At 45.7% G+C, this 15562-nt stretch overlaps 1 long non-coding RNA gene across 2 annotated transcripts in view; it reads left to right on the forward strand.

Moving 5' to 3' along the window:
* The window catches only part of LOC138930235 (uncharacterized), a 71992-nt gene that overhangs the window by 45054 nt on the left and 11376 nt on the right, over positions 1 to 15562 (forward strand). The window contains exon 1 of one of the 2 annotated variants that reach the window (XR_011446136.1): positions 2766 to 2875. The exons of the other annotated variant lie outside the window; for it this stretch is intronic. This is a non-coding gene — a long non-coding RNA (uncharacterized lncRNA). Of the gene's footprint in view, positions 1 to 2765; positions 2876 to 15562 lie in introns of those variants that run through there. 2 annotated transcript variants of the gene reach the window in all.

Genomic DNA, 15562 nt, shown 5'->3' on the forward strand with positions numbered 1-15562 from the left:
ATTCCTTCAGAATGCAGTGTCATGCAGGAACCACAGAGGTTACAAGTTAACCCTGTAGAACTGGCTGTGAGCAAGGCTGTTTCTCTTAGGGATCCTAATTCATCCGAGGCCACAGTTGGCATTTCTGAGCTGAAGTGAATCTGTGTCTTCAGGTGTGACCTATTAGAGCTGTTTGGGGTTGGTGTCCAGGATGAGCAGTCTGAACTGTTTGCACATCTCTGTCCCAGGGCATGAAATCTCAGAACTATTTGGGGGGCCTTTGTCCAGAGGGTTCGGCCTCTCAGCTGTTCATGTATCTGCACATGAGAATAGTCTTATGAGGAAGCCTGGATGGTCCCCACTGTCATGGGTCTTAGAAGTAGGCCTGTGATGTCACATTTGCTAAGATTTCTACCATGCCTCTGTACAGAGATAAAAGCTTGGGGCCCCAGCCTCAGAGAGGGTAATAATGCGCAGGTCACAGAAGCCCAGGTAACAAGCCTGTTAAGAACAATACTTGCTGATATGACTACCACCCTTGATAGGCGCCCTGTGACAGAAACTGTGTACACACACTCCCTCGGTCCATCCGCCCAACCCACAACAAGGAGGGCACCGTCAGCAGATGGGAGCCCAAGGCCCTGTGCAGATGGAAGGTCTCAGGTCATGAGGAGGGGAGGAACTGGATGTAAGCTTGGGCTCCTAGGAGGAGGCAGGGAAGAATCAGCACAACCCTGACCAGGTAGTGGGGGAGGGGGGCGTTTGCACAGGGCCGCAAGGACCCTATGAATGACTCACTGTCAGGATATGTCTCTGTGTCTCCCCATCACACACCTAGCTTCTTACCAGGTGTATGGAATGTAATCTTCACATTCCCTGGGGACGTGGTGGGGGAAGGTACAGAGGTGAGCCTCCAAGCAGCTGGGGAGAAATCTCCCATTCACCAGTTTGCATGAGGTTCCACCACAAATGCAGAGATCCCTGCCTCTCTTTCCCCCATTAACGGAGTCATTGGCAGTGAGATTAGCAGGAGGGCAGTCTGGGCAGGATAGGTTGTGAGGGACCCTTTGTACAGTATGAGCCTCCCCAGGAATGGAGTTGTCCTTCTCTTGATGGGCAGAGGCCCCTGATGTGGATGAAGGGGGCATGATTAAGGCCCAGGCCGTGGGCAACTGAGTCATTCCCTAGAGGGAAGGGCTTCTTTCCTCCCATAGAGAAAATGTACTGTACATCATCAAGGTGCAGGGCTTGGGCTAACTAAGTGAGGACAGTTTGGTGCCAGAAGTAGTCTCTCCATCCCTGTCTAATGCTCTGTCTTTGTCTTTCTCCCTGCCATCTCTGTGCCTGTTTTATCATCCCTCTTTGCGTTTGCAAGACTCATTGTGATCTCACTCACAGCAAGAGGGTCCTTGCCCTGTCTCTCCTGAGGGTATCATCGGTTGACATGAATGTTCACGGGGAGCAGTAGGAGGCATTCCCCTTGAGTGTAGGGGATTCCAGGAAAGGCATGCTCAGCTGCAGAAGGGGTGGGGAAGGGTTATTCTTCAAATAAACCAAGAGCTCCTCAACAATCATGTGCGATCTGGGCCTCGGAAAGTAGCCTGGGGACTTCTCTGACAAGAGGCCTCCTGTGGTTCAAGTCAAAATCCTCTCATTGGCCAGAAGGTCCAAGGGACCTGGCCCTCATCACTTCTGTCACCCAATCTCCTCGCTCTCCCTCCGTCATGCTGTGCCTGTCACATTGCCCTCCTCACTGTTTTCATACGCTCTACACAGGGTTCTACTCCCCAGTTTTTCCACTGGCCTTACCTCTGTCTAGGATACTTTTCTCCCGGATAGGCATAACTCCTCTAGGCTTTTGCTCAAATATGAGAATCTTAGAATTTCCTTGACCACTCTTTCTAGATATCATCCTCTCACTATTTCACTATCCCGATTTAAGTTTAATCATGGCAGTTACAAACACCTGATAAATTACTTGTATTTGGGGACCACATGATCCCAACAGAATGCAAGCATAAGGAAAAGCTTCACTTTCTCTTTCCTAACACACACCGTTGTGCTTGGCACATACTTTGGAGAGAATGAATGAATGATGGAATGAACAAACAAATTTAAATTTGTTGAGAGAGGCATAGCTGGACAGGCTGAGGATCCTGCTAGGGAACATATTCAGGGATAACAAGATGGTGACGAAGCCATGGTCTTTATCTCACCTACGTGATGGTGTCCTTGGGTCCCCTTGGAGATGACCCCTTTCCTAACAGAATGGAAGGTCCTGCTGTCTCTTCCACATATTACGGGCAGTCAACGACAGAGGGCTTTTCCACGCCGGGCATTCAGATCCCAGTAGGAAGCTTTACTTATCTTGCCCCTTGGGGGGCTGCGGCTGGTTTTCTCCCACGAGACCTATTCTGTATTGAACAGGAAAGCACAAACAAGCTCAATGCCCAGCATAGATAAAATGCTTTCAATGTTCTCTGTTACGACAGTGATCCCCATAGAGATGTAACCTTCAGCTTATGAAGACTTTTTTCTGAGTCCAAAATTGCCGCCATCTGTGGGGGTTTTCACCCTAACCTTGCCCTTCTGCCCTTTGTGGATCCTCCTGGAATGGTCCACAGGCATCTACATCTGCTGTTCCCCAATGCCACCAGCAAGGGGCGCACGAGATGAAACAGTTCTGTCCTGGGATGTACCACTAAGGGGTAGCGGTAAGACCACCCACTCTGAAAGGTACCATTGGGAGAGGGCATGTGACAACAGAGAGAGGGTCCCCTTACACTGCGTCGGGCATGGACCACAGTTCCCTGAGGGAGCACTTATGGCGCCACTGGGTCCATCCCCATTCGCTCCTCTTCGTCTTCCCACTGCTTTCGAATCCCAGTGGACACAGGTATTAAGCGGAAACTTTCTTCCTCTGTTTTTCAACCTCATCCCTTCGTTGGTGGGACGACTAAGGAGGGAGAGGTTGGCTGTCGGTTTGGGTATGGCGGCAGGGAAGCCTTCTGGGCAGTGATTGGCCACCGCGTGATTGCCTGCACTGTGGTCTCAGAACTGGAACTGAGGGCGAGAGGCGCCTGTATACGCATGCGCCTGCGTTGGCGTGCGCGACTTTTCAGAGCATACAATTTTCCTCCGAGTTTTATTGCTTTTCCAGAAGGAGTCTAATAGCTGCCCTGGTTAGTGGCGAGGTTTGGCGCAGTCGCTGCCTGTGCATGGTGACGGCGTTTCAGTCTTGTTCAGCTCTCGCTCAGTGTGGATCGTTGTGTAGTGCAAGGTCATTCACACAAATGCATGCAATTCATGTCCAGGGAGACGTCCCTGAGTTTGGTGTCTCTCCCTTGAGAATAACCTGTATCTGGCAGCTTGGGATTGTGTATTGCTACGTGTGATAACACAGGTGCTGTTTGGGTACATTTGATTTCCATGAGTCTTTGGGCGGGGTTGTGAGTGATGGTATATTTGATCTGAGTGGATTTTGTGAGCCATAGTACAAAGCCTCTAGGATGTGTGCCTGTATACCGGGATGTGCATCTTTGGAGCTTGCTGGCTTTTCAGTCCCTGGGTGTGAGATCTCTGTGTGGGCGTCTGCACCCCAGAATGTGAGATCACTGAGCTTTTGATTCTGGGTCCGAAGTTGTGATGCCTCTGTGCTGCTTTAAGGATGGGTCAGTCTAACGGTGTAAACTATCAGCTGCTTGGGGATCTAGGCACAGGTTGCAAGTTTTTTATTTGTCTAGAAACTTTATCTTAAGATTATATGATGTTCTTGAGTTATTAAAACTTCTGTCTTTCTGTTTAGGGGGTTTTTGTATTAGGTAGGTAAGTGTCCCAGTGGTTTGGGAGTCAGTCTCCATGATGTGAAGTATCTGTGCAGCTCTCATTTGTTTCTGTCTGGAAGACTTTGGTCTGTTTGAAGGGTCTTTGTCACAGTGTGTATGGTTATGGTCCCTGTTGTGTTTGAGGGTTTGAGACCCGAGTTGTGTGCTCTCTGTGCAGAGATTCAGTGAGCTCTTTTTGGGATCTCTGGGTATCTATGAGCTGTTTGGAGTCTTTGTGTTAGATATAAAACCTCTTATGTTCTTGGCTGTGAGGTCTCTGTCCGGGAACTGAAGATTTGGAAACTGGCAGATATGATTCCCAAGCCTGGAACCTGACATGTTGACTGTGTGATCTCAGTTTGTATCATAAATAATACAATGGGGGCCAGTGCCCATCTTGGAGGGTACCTGTGCATGTTAGCAATGTGTGCAAAGGGCCTGGCTCCAGACTGTCCTTCAGCAAATGTTTTCTGAGCACCTGCCATAGACCTGAACACTATTGGAGGACTTTGGGACAGGACAAAACCAACCAAGTCTCTCATTTCATAGACTTGGTGGTCAGTAAATACTTAAGGATGGCAGACACTATGAAGAAAGATATTGCCTGATCAGGGGAAAAGATGTATGTAGGTATGATGTTATTATTTTATTCAAGATAATCAGGGAAAGACTCCGTGAAAGATGGCAAGTAAGCAGAGATCTGGAGGAAGTAAGGGAGCTGCCTATGGGTTTACCTAAGGGAAGAGCATTTCAGGCAGAAGGAACAATAAATGCAAGAGTCCTGGCATGGAAATCTACTTGGCGTGCTCCTGAAGGTCAAGGAATCCTGTGATGCGCTGGGTTTGGCACGTAGCTCTCATTGAAAGGGGCCTGGTGCTGCTATTTCTGTTTCTCCCACAGCTTGTGGTCTTCTGCATTTCTTAGATGAAGGACTCAAGGCTCCAACATGTACCCTGCACCTTCTCTCCTACCTATACATGAAAGTAGAGTGAAACCTTCTGTCCATCATGAGAGACAGAGAGCTTCAGTGTACCAGCTAGAGGGATGATAGCATCCATGCTGCATGTCAGCCAAGCAGCAGACATCAGTTATAATCATGGGATTATGAGGCATGGGAATCATGCCTCGTAACATTGCTCCTCTTGCTGGAGGGCAGGACTTAAGAAGGAGAAAGGAACTGGGGCAAAGGAGAGAGGCAGGAAGGGGAAGCTGGAGGACAATGAGAAAGAAAACGAGTGGTTTCATCACATTGCTTGGATTTGGCCCAATTCACCTTGATGAAATGATTGGATTAGGAAATGTGGAATCTGTAACCTATTTCTTTCCTGATATTGGGAAGTTTTGTCTTTAGTTATCTTTTTCTTTTATTCTTGTGGGTGGAAACTTATGAATTCATATTGACTTTTTGAAAGAGCCAGCCTTGGGTTTTGTTGATTATCCATATATTTTTTCTAATATCTGTTCTGATCTCTATTTTCCTTATTTTGCTGACAGGCTCACTACCAAAGGGGTTTAATAAAGTCCCTCAGAGTTTCCCAAGTATAGTGAAATCTCACAGATTCTAGGGCACTGTTGTGGCCACACTGAGTGAGATTCACTGAGTGTAGATCATGGAATCTGCACTTTTTAAAAGAATTCCTCAGTTCTGATTGACATGGACAACTTGTCTAGGCACTACTGGAGCAGAGGCATGGTCTTATTTCGCCTACTGCCAGGCTCTGTCTCCATTGGGAGTGTGTGACAGGGGTTTCCTGCCTTCTCTGATGCACAAACCCAAGACCTCCAGTCTAGGAGACTCACTGACATGCTGTCTGCTGTTCTGAGGAGGCTCTTGTTTGTAGACCATCATTTCTACAAAACATCCTGATGCCAGTCTTGTCAAGCCTCCATTTGAAAGATTTCTGAAGAAATCAGATTTCTATTTAGTGTGCATTTCTATGATGTAGGAGCAACTTGTGTCATGTGGTAGCTGTTATTCTACATATTTTGCTGGAGCCGTTGGATCTTGCCCTTGACTGAATAAATACAGAACACCCAGAGTTTTCCACAGCGCATCCAGACCTGTGGCTCCCTTACTGCTGGGCGACACTGAACAAGTTACGTAGCGCCTCTGTGCCTCATTCCTCTTTTAACCACATGGAAACACTAGCTTCGAGTAAATTTAACTACTTCATGGGGCCGTGTAGACCACTGACCATGTTAAGTCATGGGAAATTGTCAGGACAGTACGTGCCATATGGTATGTTCCAAGTCAATTCTAGCTGTTGTTATTACTGTTGGTAATATTATTGCTGTTCCACATTTCCCTGGAGATTGTTCTAGAGACACAGGGTCAAGACCACCTTTGACACACCGCATGGACCTTGCACTATCATTTCAGGCCTTTCGGGGCCTCAAGAATGGAGTGTATGAGGTATGAGGGAGGGTTTTTGTTGTTGTTTTTTAGCACAATGGGGATCCCCCTCTTTTTATGGGGATATTGTGAAGCTTAAAGGAAATATTTGGGTTTCATCATGTGCTCGTATGAAAAACTTCAGTGAATATTCTGTGTGAAGTTAGACGTCTAATGCCCTCTTCATAGGATTTGCATCATGACGGGAAAGCTAGTGGCCACTGGAGAGTTATACAACATGAGTATATACATCTTTAAAAGCATTGCCCAGGGAAATTAAAAGGCCAAGAAACGTCATCACATGGCCTTTCTTCCCATTATTCTTATCAAGAATAATTTTCAATCAAATTGTGAAGATCTGAAACTGATGAAGATATGAAAACATGAATAGTCAGACGATCATCAGGAATGCTTCATTTCTTGTGTAGTTTTCACATTTCCAGTTTTTTGTGTTTCTTATTTCTTCCACTAATACTCATGATTGTTTAATCCAAGGGTGATGATATGGATATTTTCCGAGGTAAATCCTGAGGAGATGTTCAGCTGTGTTTTGGGATGGAGAGTCTGAAGACAAGGGCACAGATCAGAGATGACACAGATCAGTTGGGATTGGGGAGGTAAAAGCATGGGGTCAGGGACAGGGGGATATGAGTACAAGCAGAAACGGAAGTGAAGAGAGACAAGAAGAAAAGCTCACCCTTCTGGATCGTGCTCAGCTCTCCATAAGTGCACAACGTACATATATGCTCCATGTGTACTCAGAAGTCTTTGAGCACTCACAGCAACACTGTACGGTGAGCAGCTTTAATGCTATCATCCCTTTCTGCAGTTGAGGAGCAGAGACACAGACGTTAATGGGTGAATGAATTTGCACAAAGTCACCTAGCTGGCAAGAGCTGAGTCAGATTGGTGCCCAGGCCAGAGAGAAACAGCCAGGTGTGGTCTCTGACTCCCAGTCTGGATACAGTGCAGTGTCTCATCTACTGTGGGTCAGAAGGCAGATCAACATGTCCATCCGCATGAAACCCTACAATGGATCTGCCTATGGACTGAACACAGTCTCTCCTAAGTGCATGAAAGACCGTGGGGAGTCATGTCAACATGCACACATCACAGAGAACAGTTCCTAGTGCATGTGAAGCTGTAAACATGTATTTGCCGTGACAGACATTAGTGGAACACCCTCATCATTCTGGAAAGTAGCATAACCATAGAAATAATATAATGATTAACAGAACAACAAATACAATATCATGAAGACATTACCTCACCCATCTCCTAATTTTCTTCAATGGAGATTTAACCTGAAAGGCAATAGACCACATACTAAATTTTTTTTCACTTAAGTGTGACATTCTAGATAATTTCCAAATAACATTTTATTAGTATTTTAATTTGTTGTATCTTCATTGTTACATGGGCAGTTTTTCTATTATAATTGAAAGATGGGCTTTCTTAAAACTCATTCTCTTCAGGTATCTTGAGGTTTCAGCATAAAAAGTTGTGTTGGTATCCCTGCCAGGTGAAAACCCAATCAGCACACTGAAGTCAGAAGTATGATTTTTGGTACAGTAGGTAGGGAGCTGTAGGGGAGGAGAGAGGTCCTGATAGAAGGTTAGCTAAGCCTGCAAGTGTTGTGAAAAAGGTCACTGACTCTATAGGCGCAAGCCAAACAACAACTCACAGGTCCCTAGGAAGACACTGGTGTTCCTTCCACAGAAGTGTCTGTGTTAAGACTTTCAGACCATTGCTCTTTTGGCTCCCATGATGCAGTGGGGCAGCCTGTGACACTTATAACACAGTCCTGCTTTGACTCAGGCTGTGGATGAGAGTCACAGCCTGCCCTGCAGCACCGCCCCTTTTGTGGGTGATCTGGAGCCCGTTTGTGATTTCTGGGAGTTGACAGATTCTGTCTGGAAAGGAGGAAGAAAATACATAGCTCGGGGGTGCATGCACCGTCCTTGATAGAGATGCTGGTTACCGTTACTGTTACAGTAACCAGCTGGGGATGCGAAGAGTTTGATTTGGTGACTCAACGAAGAAATGTGGAAGTGAATTCACTGCAAATGGAGAAAACATATTCAGTTCAGTTCAGTTCAGTCACTCAGTCGTGTCTGACTCTGTGCAACCCCATGAATCGCAGCACGCCAGGCCTCCCTGTCCATTACCATCTCCCTGAGTTCACTCAGACTCACGTCCATCGAGTCAGTGATGCCATCCAGCCTTCTCATCCTCTGTCGTCCCCTTCTCCTCCTGCCCCAATCCCTCCCAGCATCAGAGTCTTTTCCAATGAGTCAACTCTTCGCATGAGGTGGCCAAAGTACTGGACTTTCAGCTTTAGCATCATTCCTTCCAAAGAACACCCAGGGCTGATCTCCTTCAGAATGGACTGGTTGGATCTCCTTGCACTCCACGGGACTCTCAAGAGTCTTCTCCACCACCACAGTTCAAAAGCATCAGATTAAGAGGGGGTAAACAGGTACAACTCCCATTTCTGTAGCAGGGCAGGGTGCTCCATTACTGTTGGGAGAAGGCTCTGTGCTCTGAGCTCTGGGAGGGAGTGATGAGTGTTCTATGGACCCGCCATCACCCTTAAGCAGGGGGCGCTGAGAGTGTGAAGAGATAAGTCTCAGCCTTTCTGACAGACACAGAAAGCTTCTTAGCCCCATTGAGAGTGGGGCTGTGGCATATTAGGGAAACTCAAAGGTAAGGTGGTGGTGGTGGTTCGTTTTCAATCGCTCAGTTGTGTCTGACACTTTTCATGAGACCCCAATGGACTGTAGCACCCCAGGCTCCTCTGTCCTCCACTATCTGCCATAGTTTGTTCAAATTCATGTCCATTGAGTCAGTGATGCTATCTAATCATCTCATCCTCTACTTCCCCCTTCTCCATTTGCCTTCAATCCTTCCCAGTGAAAGGTTGTTGCTGAACCATGAAAGACCCCAGGATTCTTGGCCTCTGGAGGAGAAGACTTAAGTCTGGGACCAGAGACAACGCTTGATGACTCAGAGCTTTTGTGTAATAAAGTTTCATTAAAGTATAGAAGAGATAGAGAAAGCTTCTGACATAGACATCAGAAAGGGGGGGCAAAAAGAGTGCCCTCCTGCTAGTCTTTAGCTGGATGTTATATAGCTGCTAGCAGTCTGCTAATTAAAGAAAGGAAATGTCTCAAAACTCAGAGAATGTCACCAGGCCCCTCACCCACAACATGCATTTTGAGATAAACATTGGCACCAGGTGACTCCTCCCAGGCCATAAAACGATTGACTTGAATCTTGAAGAAAGGTATATTTCCATATTTCTGAGCCTTTAGGCAGAACCGCCTTGAAAACAGAGTCTAGGGTAAATGCACAGAACATTAACATAGCTTAAGACAATTATTTCCATAAGAAAAATGCACTGGTTAGCCCAAGGTTTGAGAAAAGTTAAGTTCAAGTCAAACCAGGTGTCATTATGGCAACACAAAATTTTAAGAGAATTCTCTCTTTATATTTGTATAGAGAAGGGGAAAAAATAGAACACTAATTTGTTTCCTCCTGCCGCTTAAGAGAGAGATATAAAAATGTCCGACACTTGCAGCCTGTTTCCTTTGTTTGGAGACCCCTGGCCTTCCTTCCTGTTATCCTCTGATTCCCCTCTTTTCTTTTAGGAGAATTATGTTTCCTAGGGAAAAGGGCGTCGTTCTCATTCCATAACTGCTTCCGAGCTGAGAAGGGGCGTTGTCCCTAACTTGGTGAGGCAACAGATTCTCCTAACCCTCATATTGAGGGTCTCTGATCCAGGGGTCCCAAGTAGTAGCTGGAGGAAGCTGCAGCAGTCACAGGAGTTGGAGCAACCATTTGTAACTTAAAAGCCTTCATGCGACTAGAAACAAATCTAGCTACACAGTTACAGGTGCAGGGAGCAAACAGCAAAAACAGAACAATCAGAATTATTGTAAGTAAGATAGTTTTCCACCATGGGGAACTAGTTAACGTCTCCTAAAGTGAGGCAATTGAGGCTTCAGGAGCATCCATAGCCTGAATCATCATCTTCGTGTGTTTAGCAAAATGAGTCACACTAGTGCTCATATCAGGTATAGATGTACAGCACTGGGTATGAATAATGGCACAAGTTCCTCCTCGTGCAGCTGTCGGAATATCGAAGTCCAATCTGTTTGGTAAAACCACCTTTCTAATTTGTATTTGTTCAGCATTAAGAGCTGAAATAGCTTTTTGAGAATCTTGTAATGCCTGTTGAGTAAAATTAGTCCAAGCATCCACTCGTAGCATAACATCTGTAGTTCCCAGTGAGGGAACAAACACTGCAGCCAAATAATCACACCAGCGAAATACAGACGTTGCCCACGGAGTTTAAGGTGTGGTACATTAGCAGGCTTTTCTGGAAGCTCAGAAAAGATGAAGCCGTGAGTAAAAGCTAGACCTAGGGTACATCTCCCTATGCAGCCAGGGAGAAGCCATGCCCATAGGTAAGAGCCACATATCCAATAGGTCCCGTTTGGAGCAAGCCAGCAGGACTGAGATATCCAGTCCCAATCAGTGCCTGGCCAGGCAAAGGGAGGACCTGAACTGGGGTTGGAAAATATGGGAATGATTACCTTGCATATTTCCTGAGGCAGGAGTCCCAATTGTTTCCAATCATTATAATTAAGTTGTTGGCTAATTCTGGGGATGGCTCTATTTGTTCCCAGCATATAGGGGCAGTAGACATTAGACGTCCTTTTTCGGGAGTTAGCCATATAACCTCATATCATCCCATATTTTATAAACGTCAGGTAAAAAGCAACTAAATCTAGGCCCATTTACTTTATGTGCAGCAAAATAGTCATTAAACCGAGACAATGTATAATCAAAATTAAAAGCCATGTTATGTCCATAGCTAAAGTACAAAGTGTTGTACCGGTCCCTCTTAGGGTTGTTAGATGTCATCAGATTAAGAAGAGGCATCACATATGACTGTTGTGGAAGGTATTCGCAGACTTGGAGAAAGTCTTTTCCTTGAAGTGGAGACGTCCACCATGGGAAGCTGCCGGGAGCCAGCGTGAGGAACTCCGCCCGTGGCAAAGGTCATGAGGAAGGAGGCCTCGGCATACGCAAAGGCAGGATCGAGCCTCAGGAAATCCGCTGTTCCCGAGCATCTACCCCCAAAACCAGAGTCTGTCTACTTTACTGCTTTATGCTCTCACCTACACCTCTGACTTTACGGGGGGCTGTCCCCCACCTCTCTCGGAGAAGGAGTTAACCTACAGCTCCAGTTAATAAAAATTCCTGGGCATGACAAGGGTGTCTCAGGTCAAACCTCTCTGCTGGCAGACCAGCTTGTGTGACAGGATTATCCCCACTCTTGCTACTAGGTACATGATTGTTTACAACCTCTCAACCATAAGCAGCACAGAGAGTTTGGAGTATTTTGAAAGTCTTAGTTACCATCGGGTTTTTCTAAAGATAAAAATCATGTTGGTGAAGGGTTTTTCATTTATTGGGCCAAAGTTTGCTGCTAAATCCCCTGCCCGTATACATGTTAATGAATATATAACTAGCATATAGGAGAAATAAGTATTAACCTTTAAGATTAGCCATGTTAACCTTAGGCTAAGTAAATTCCTTTCTTAATTGTAACCCACTACACCCTCACCCTATAGGAAATGCAACTTTATCTGGTACCTTCAGAGGGTGGTGTCTGGTTTAAGAAAAATCACCCCTGGAAAATAAGTTTCTGGTTGACTGACCGTTATCAGGAAAGAAAGGATCATAAAATGTCAGCAGGCCTCATAGCCAGAAGATGATGTAAAACCCCTAAAGACCTTTTTGTATACGTTTATACAAAGCACCTGATTTTGATAAAGGTCAGGACTGCTGACTCCCGCGTGACTAAAATTTCCATTTGTCTCTATGTGTAACAAAAGGTATATAAGCAAACCTGAAAATAAAGAAACCAGATCAGTTTCTGGAAAGACTGATTCCCCCCTGTCATTCTTTCTTTCTCCTTCTGGCTCATCTGGAGCGAAGATACTTGCCAAGCCTGCTAATTTTGCCTGGGCTTCTAAAGTCTGACGGGGGAGGCCTCAGTGTGTCCTCTCCTTAGGGAGAATGGAAAGACGCCTGTGTAGGTGGTGCAAACTCCTTGTCTTGGAGTTTTACTGGTATTCCACGTAAACCAAGTTATTCAGCCTCTTTTTCTCCACTAGTATTTTCCTACTACACTATTTCTTTCTAATCTCCCTTCTTATCTTTAATTAAACAATTAATTCCTAGGACGCTGACTCCATCCCCGCTTCGAATTACCCTGGATCCCTCGGGGCGGGTCCCCGGCAGGAAGCTTTCCACTGATGAAGAAGGGAGCACTCTGCAGACCCAGCAGTTAGACCGATTGTGGAATGCAGCATAGGAGTGAGCCCAGGACAGGAAGGCATTGTCTTGAGGATCAAACGGCAGACTCAGGATTTTTGGAGTCAGCAGAAGGAGGCTCACACAGATTACCAGCCCCATCTGAAAAGTACAAAGTGAGAGCATAGAAAGTAAAGACACAAAATGACGTCACATAGTTCTGGTCAGGGTGCCACCTCTTAAACTCGAGTGTGATGCACCAACGAATCAATTCCTGGCACTTTGACAGCTGTGGGAGAAGAAAGAATAGCTGGTAAGGGCCTTCCCAGAGGGGTTCGAGGGATTGGCCCCCAGATCCCAATGTTTTTTTCAGGACCTCAGTTCCTGGCTGAAATAGAGGATTGCTTGACTCAGAGGCTGGGTCAGGAGTCACCTGCCGGAGTTCCATTAATGCCTGTTGAAAAGCTGAGAGCTGAGTTACATGATTAGTTAATTCTAAGGCTTCAGGGTGTATAAAAATCTCTGTGCATAAGAAAGGCCTTCCATAAATACATTCAAAGGGGGACAGCCCCTGCTTTGGGGGAGCAGTCCCCGCCCTCATTAAAGCTATGGGTAGAACTTTAATCCAATTGTCCTGTGTCTCTTGAGTTAATTTGCACAGATGTCTTTTGATAATGTCGCTAGCTGTTTCAAACTTTCCAGAGGCTTGGGGTCTCCAGGAACAGTGTAAGTGATATTCTATTCCTAGAGCTTTAGACATCCCCTGAGTTAGAGCCGCTTTAAAGGCAGAGCCATTGTCACTCTGAAGCCTCCATGGCAGCCCAAACCTGGGGATAATTCATAGATTAAAATTCTTATAACCTCCTTAGCCAGTTCACTGCGACAGGGAAAAGCCTCAATCCATCCAGGAAAAGTATCCACCCAAACGTGTGAGCAAGAATATCCATTAGCTTTTGGCATATGAGTAAAATCAATTTCCAGTCTTCTCTGGGATATTTTCAACTTCATTGTAATCCAGATTTTACTAGCTTTTCAGTCTTTGGGTTATTTTTCTGACAAACCTAAGATCTTTTGATAATGTCCTTTAAATTTTCATTACATTTTTCCCTTCAAACAAATGAGAAGCCATCAGGTAAGTACTCTCTTGAGAAACCTATATGCAGGTCAAGAAGCAACAGTTAGAACTGGACATGGAACAACAGACTGGTTGCAAATAGGAAAAGGAGTACGTCAAGGCTGCATATTGTCACCCTGCTTATTTAACTCATATGCAGAGTACATCATGGGTAACGCTGGGCTGAAGGAAGCAAAAGGTGGAATCAAGATTGCCGGGAGAAATATCAAAAACCTCAGATATGCAGATGACACCACCCTTATGGCAGTAAGTGAAGAACTAAAAAGCCTCTTGATGAAAGTGAAAGAGGAGAGTGAAAACGTTGGCTTAAAGCTCAGCATTGAAAAAACGAAGATTATGGCATCTGGTCCCATCACTTCATGACAAGTAGATGGGGAAATAGTTGAAACCGTGTCAGACTTTATTTTTTTGGGCTCCAAAATCACTGCAGATGGTAACTGCAGCCATGAAATAGAGAGGGTAACAGGCAGGAAAGCCAGGGGTCTCCAAACGGAAGAAATAGGCTGCAAGCGTCAGGCATTTTTTATCTCTCTTAAGCGGCAGAAGGAAACAAACTACCAATATTTTTTCCTTCTCTATGCAAGTTGTCATGTGTGGATGTGAGAGTTGGACTGTAAAGAAGGCTGAGCACCGAAGAATTGGTGCTTTTGAACTGTGGTGTTGGACAAGACTCTTGAGAGTCCCGGGAATGAAGGAGATCCAACCAATCCATTCTGAAGGAGATCAGCCCTGGGATTTCTTTGGAAGAAATGATGCTAAAGCTGAAACTCCAATACTTTGGCCACCTCATGCAAGAGTTGACCCATTGGAAAAGACTCTGATGCTGGGAGGGCCTGGGGGCAGGAGGAGAAGGGGACGACAGAGGATGAGACGGCTGGATGGCATCACTGACTCGATGGACGTGAGTCTGAATGAACTCCAGGAGTTGGTGATGGACAGGGAGGCCTGGCGTGCTACAATTCATGGCGTTGCAAAGAGTCGGACACGACTGAGTGACTGAAATGAGCTGAACGGATACAAATTTCAGTGTAGAAGGCAATGGCAACCCACTCCAGTACTCTTGCCTGGAATATCCCATGGGCGGAGGAGCCTGGTAGGCTGCAGTCCATGGGGTCGCTAAGAGTCGGACACCACTGAACGACTTTGCTTGCACTTTTCCCTTTCATGCATTGGAGAAGGACATGGCAACCCACTCCAGTGTTCTTGCCTGGAGAATCCTAGGGACAGAGGAACCTGGTGGGCTGCCGTCTCTGGGGTCAGACAGAATTGGACACGACTGAAGCGACTTAGCAGCAGCAGCAGCACATTACAAATTTTAAAGGAGGTTTCTCTTAAAATACTCTGTTGCCATAATGACACCTGGTTTCACCTGAAGTTAACTATTTTCAAACCTTGAGTTAACCAATGCATTTTTCTTGTGGAAATGTTTGTCTTAAGCTATGTTAGTGTACTATGCAATTACCCCAAACTCTGTCTTCAAGTCCCTTCAGCCTAATGGCTCAGAACCTACTTCACAAACCAGTATGTTATACTCAGACATTGTTCCCCTAATCTATGTAAATGAAACTATTTGTATGGTAATCTGCCCTTATATAAGATTCAAGTCAATGGTTTCTGTGGCCAGGGATGAATCCTCTGGTGCCAAGATTATCCCAAAATACATCTTATGGATGACGGGCCTGTTGCCATTCTGAGTTTTAAGACTTTCCTTTCTTTCATTAACAGACTGCTCAGTTCAGTTCAGTTCAGTTCAGTTCAGTCGCTCAGTCGTGTCTGACTCTTTGCAACCCCATGAATCGCAGCACACCAGGCCTCCCTGCCCATCACCAACTCCTGGAGTTCACTCAGACTCACGTCCATCAACTCTTTGCATGAGGTGGCCAAAGGACTGGAGTTTCAGCTTTA

This window comes from Ovis canadensis, chromosome X (assembly GCF_042477335.2).
Source record: "Ovis canadensis isolate MfBH-ARS-UI-01 breed Bighorn chromosome X, ARS-UI_OviCan_v2, whole genome shotgun sequence".
NCBI lineage: Eukaryota > Metazoa > Chordata > Mammalia > Artiodactyla > Bovidae > Ovis > Ovis canadensis.